The following is a 6,000-nucleotide window of genomic DNA, read 5'->3' as shown; positions in this document are numbered from 1 at the left end:
CATAATAGAGACATGACACTGTGATAACTGTTACATGACACAGTCATGAATGTGTCATAAACATTATGTCAATGTCATAAACAGTGTCATTTGGTTTTTGTAATGACAAGTTGACAAGTTGGCATACAACCGAAGACCAAAAAGGCCAAAGACAACTTCTAGTTATGTCACTTTCATTAAAGTCAAGTTGTTATAATCAAAACAACCCAAAAATGTCAACTGCTATAAAGGATTCCTGAGTAATTTAAGGTTTTCAGAAAAGCTTAATCCTCATGACTATGCAGAAATAAGGGCCAAAACAAGTTTAAAATCAAGTCAGCTGCACTGTTGTCGAGAAGTAGACAATAACTGAGTAGCAGCTTTGTTGTATGATTTGTCTGCAGTGTATTGTTAGCACTGGGTTACCTGTTGTTTACTCAAATAAAAGAATTTAAGCAAAATGTTCATTTTAAAAGCATTAATCCTCACAATTAGAGAAATAGTTAACACATTCCATCCCTGAAGATCAGATTTAGTTTTGGCAATAAGGGGGGATAAAATTGACAGGCAAAAGACCTGAAAATGTGCACGCCATATCAATAATGAGATACCCGAAACCAGAACGGAAGCTCATAAATGGAAAATCGGCTTGCTGGAGTTGCAGAGCTACTGCATTAATCGGATAACGTTCACTTTTCTGAAGATTTAGTTTATATCCTGAGAAGGAACTGAAATGACCTAAAATAGAGAGAATATTCAGAAGAGTAAATGCAGGGTCAGTCACATATAATAACAAATCATCTGCATATAATGATAGTCTGTGATCAATATTATCGGCGGGCTTTATTGAAACGAAACTTGCACTCACCTCCTTGAGGGAACAAATCACAAACTCTGTGTTGCTGGGCTTATTACTGTTGAGCAGCTCACACCAGGTGAACCGCTTATCATATGAACCGGTTAAACAGTACTGCAAGAGAACTTTAACCTCATTTGAAGGAAGGGAGTGTTGCAATATGAATGTTAAGTGAATGTTGTTGGTGTTTTCAGTCATGCAGCAGAACCACTAAGGGGACCAGTGGGTCAGATATCTATAGGATGATGATTGGCTGGTCAACACTTCCTCCACTCATATGGGAAAGGAAGCAGAAGTCCCTCTTTTCCCTGCCTCCTTTTCTGCATGAGTGGAGATGACGGTAACCAGCCAGAGGGCAGTGGATGTTAGATTGGATTGCTGCCTGAGAGCTTATAAACATCGACAAAGTAACATGTCTGAATTTTGTTTTTAGATCTCAACCAGGTCTCACATAATCCAATCATTTCTAAACGATGTTCCATAATTAGACTATTTATCAGCAATGATTTGGGGGACAGAAATATTAATGAAACCTGTTATGTGTCGGACGCAGCCCGGAGAACCGACCAGCGTTTGAAGGACCCAGTATGAAATAAGCAGAGCACGGTACAAAGGATAACAGAGTTTAATAAACATAACAGTGAAGTGATACGAAAACAACAAAAGAGTGCGCGGTCTGGCATGGTGGATTGCGGTGCGCTCCCAGCAGCGCTAACGGTCCGGAGCCAGAAAACTGTTCGGACCCAAGGACCCCGCCGACACCCCCCAGGTGGCCGCGACAAACCGAGTCTGTGAAAGAAGAAATCATTATGTGAGTCCACACTCAACACACAGAGAGACCACTCAAAGGTGTACAAACAGCAAACACTTCCTGGCTTAATTGCAAATCAGCTTCCCACCCTGCAGGCATAGAACACCCTGTTCACAAAACTCCACTGCAGTGGAAGCTGATTTAAACGACTAACATACAGCTCAATATGATAAGGTGTGAGGGACACCACATTTACTGACTGTATAAATGTTAGTCACAAAACCAAACGTACCTCAGGAAGTGTGCTGACGAGCGTGAGACCTCACCCCCTCCTCTTTCACAGACCATGCATCAAACCTGGACGTTCTCTGTATCCACTGATGGGAGATGGCTCTAGAGACGACGATCTCACCCGTCTGGTCACAAGGTCGAGTCTCTGGCAAATACACACTGTGTACTCCAGACTTAAATGCTACCATGTTCCAATCCATGTAGATGCACCACAGCTGTGAGTCCTGACTAGCTGCACGTGATCAGCCTCAGGTGATCAGGGTGAGGTCCTGATAAACTCAGCTACACAGCCACTCAGTCCCAAATGCGCACCACCTGGGAGGAAAACCAAAAGACAGAAACAGAAGACACACAAAAGCCAGCCAGGCACGCCAGCCACAATAGCACCCCACCCTCACGGGAAGCCTCCCGGCGACCACACAAACCTGGCCCAGGAGAAACACCCCCCTCCAGGGACCATGGCTGGAAACCGTATCTGCATTCGTCTTCCAACAGAATCTTCATTTAACAGAACGGTTGATGTCTTCTCCTCTGGCTGCATCTTTGCCTTTGTTTCTGTCAGTCACTTAGCACAGGTGTGGCCAGGAGTTCTTAAACCTGTGCGGTCAGCCTTTGTCCAACCATGTTCAGTCTGATTAGTCATAAAACAAAAAAGACAAACATAAACAACCAAACCACCCCCCCCTCCCCAGGGGACCGTCCCATCAAACCCCGGGAGGAGGAGAAAAGAAAAACACAACCCAAACTTAAGCTTGCAAATAAAAACGCTAACACCCACCCCCCCACCCCCTAACGACATGTAGGGACCAACACCCCCCAGAGGACATCCCGCCAGCTACAGGAGTAATAACCACAGCCGAGGTCCCTCTGGGATCCAACGTCACCCACGGGGACTCCCAGCGCCTCCCAGAGGACCATTCCATCAACCCCAGGAGACGCCTCCCCTCATGACCAACGGACCCAGCCCCGGCCGTCTATGGCTAGATGGACCCACAGCCCTTTCCCCCCCAGAGGACACCACAGTCACACCCTGAGGGTGGAAACTGGGGGGAAAAACAAAAGGAAAGAAAAAAAACATACAAACAAAACAACCCCAACCCCACCCCCTTGGCGCAGTGGAAACTGGAAGCACGTCCAGCATCACCAACCGTGACTATACCCCAGAAGCCAACCGGAGGAGTGGAACAGCGGTTATGGCAGACGGCACAAAACGGCGCCACTCCTCCGACTTCCAAACCAGCCACCAGCTGCGGGTATATCCCACTGCCCCAAACCTCAGCCACGCCGATGGCAGACGGCTCAAAGGCGCGCTGAAGCCGGAGGTGGAACAGGGAATCAACAAACAAAAACACCCCCCCCCCCCAGGTGCAGAGGTTACCTGGGAAACGCCCAGCATAACCAAACTGCACCACTCCAGCAACGCCGACAACCTACGGCTCACCCGGCTGGAGCCAGAGGAGAAGAGAGGGAATAAAAAGAAAATACCCCAACCCCCCCCCCTCCCCTCCCGGGTGCAGAGGTTACCTGGGAAACGCCCAGCATAACCAAACTGCACCACTCCAGCAACGCCGACTCTACGGCTCACCCGGCTGGAGTCAGAGGAGAAGAGAGGGCATAACAAAAAACAAAACAAAAAAAAAAGAAAAAACAACCCAATTACCCCCCCATCACCCCCCAGGGGACCGTCCCATCAAACCCTGGGGAGGTGAAACTAAAAGAAATAAAAAGAAAGACTAACAAACAGTTATTTGGGTCCTTTTCATGTTCCAAACAGAACTGCAGGGTCACGACCCCAGACACTATAGTGTAAAAAAAATCCCACACAAAAACCAACTCAAAAACACCCACACAAATGAAACTAACACAAAACAATAAGTGACGTATACCGTTAAGCTCAAACAAATGGAACACCACCTGTTCCACTTAAGAGCTTAACGGTAATGTGACTCAGTCACCACTGAGGGAGCCAGAGTGCTAAAATGAAAAACCCCCTTTGTGACAGAAAATAATTCATGCTGCTTTTCCTGTGAGCAGCTGTGTGTAACACACAACCAAAAATGTGCTCAACTAAATAACGCCTGAGCTAAACAACAGACGCAGTAGCTACCTTTACCCGGGGAAACGGGGCTACAACTGTAACACAGGAAGCTCAGCGACCCGTGCCACAGAGCTCCGCCGTGCGCATTCACCCATTACAGACACACTCTTGCAGCTCCCGTTTAAACCTCTATCCGGTCGGAGCGTGACGCGAAGCCGTCGCCAGTCACACTCCACCACGACCCACAGATAAGGCACAAACACAGGAAACACGGCTGCAAGAGAGCACGAATCAGTATTCAGTAATGGGTTCTCAAACACGCACCATCCGGGCGGAGAGCATCCGCAACTGATCCGGATAACTTCTGAACGTCTGCTGCCGCCTTCCCGGCGCGTTACCGTCTCTGCTACCGCTGGGTCCGTGATGTTTGGCCAGAGACTACTGTATGTGTCGGACGCAGCCCGGAGAAACCGACCAGCGTTTGAAGGACCCAGTATGAAATAAGCAGAGCACGGTACAAAGGATAACAGAGTTTAATAAACATAACAGTGAAGTGATACGAAACAACAAAAGAGTGCGCGGTCTGGCGTGGTGGATTGCGGTGCGCTCCCAGCAGCGCTAACGGTCCGGAGCCAGAAAACTGTTCGGACCCAAGGACCCCGCCGACACCCCCCAGGTGGCCGCGACAAACCGAGTCTGTGAAAGAAGAAATCATTATGTGAGTCCACACTCAACACACAGAGGAACCCTCAAAGGTGTACAAACAGCAAACACTTCCTGGCTTAATTGCAAATCAGCTTTCCACCCTGCAGGCATAGAACACCCTGTTCACAAAACTCCACTGCAGTGGAAGCTGATTTAAACGACTAACATACAGCTCAATATAATAAGGTGTGAGGGACACCACATTTACTGACTGTATAAATGTTAGTCACAAAACCAACGTACCTCAGGAAGTGTGCTGACGAGCATGAGACCTCACCCCCTCCTCTTTCACAGACCATGCATCAAACCTGGATGTTCTCTGCATCCACTGATGGGAGATGGCTCTAGAGACGACGATCTCACCCGTCTGGTCACAAGGTCGAGTCTCTGGCAAATACACACTGTGTACTCCAGACTTAAATGCTACCATGTTCCAATCCATGTAGATGCACCACAGCTGTGAGTCCTGACTAGCTGCACGTGATCAGCCTCAGGTGATCAGGGTGAGGTCCTGATAAACTCAGCTACACAGCCACTCAGTCCCAAATGCGCACCACCTGGGAGGAAAACCAAAAGACAGAAACAGAAGACACACACAAAGCCAGCCAGGCACGCCAGCCACAACAGAAACCTAGGCTAAGGACCTTACAGAGTTAACATTTTGATCTTCAGAATTGGGGGCGCTTCTAGCCTAATGTATGTAAGATGGCTCAAGTTAGGTTTATGTTTATAAAATTCCACATTGGCTGAAGGTAGTAGACATGGAATTTTTGCATATGTTGCAACATGCCCAGGACTGTCTGCAGTTTGCATATAGGGCAGGTGTTGGTGTTGAGGATGCCATCGTCTACCTGCTACACCGAGTCCACTTACTACCTAGGTAAGCCGAGTCCACTTACTACCTAGGTAAGGGAAACGTTACAGTGAGGATTCCCTTCCTGGACTTCCTGGACATCCTGAGTGCCTTCAACACCATCCAGCCCCTAGTGCTCCAAGACAAACTGAACAGGATGTGAGTTGACCCCTGCCTGGTCACTTGGATCTCCAACTCCCTCACCGACAGGCCGCAGTGTGTCAGGCTGACGAACATCGCGTCTGACACTGCGATGAGCAGCACTGGAGCACCCCAGGGCACAGTGCTGGCCCCTCTTCTCATCACCCTGTACACCTCTGACTTCTGCTACAACTCTGAGCTGTGTCACATCCAGAAGTTTGCAGATGACACAGCCATTGTTGAATGCATCAGGGATGACAGAGAGGAGGAGTACAGGAGCTGCGTGGTGCCACACAAACCATCTACAGCTCAATACCTCGAAGACAAAGGAGCTGGTCATTGACTTTGGGAAGACCAGACCAAGTCCACAACCAGTTCTGATTGAG

This window comes from Thalassophryne amazonica, chromosome 10, assembly GCF_902500255.1.
Source record: "Thalassophryne amazonica chromosome 10, fThaAma1.1, whole genome shotgun sequence".
NCBI classification, from domain to species: Eukaryota; Metazoa; Chordata; class Actinopteri; order Batrachoidiformes; family Batrachoididae; genus Thalassophryne; species Thalassophryne amazonica.
The sequence above is the reverse complement of the archived record's forward strand: the minus strand, read 5'-3'. Positions refer to the sequence as shown.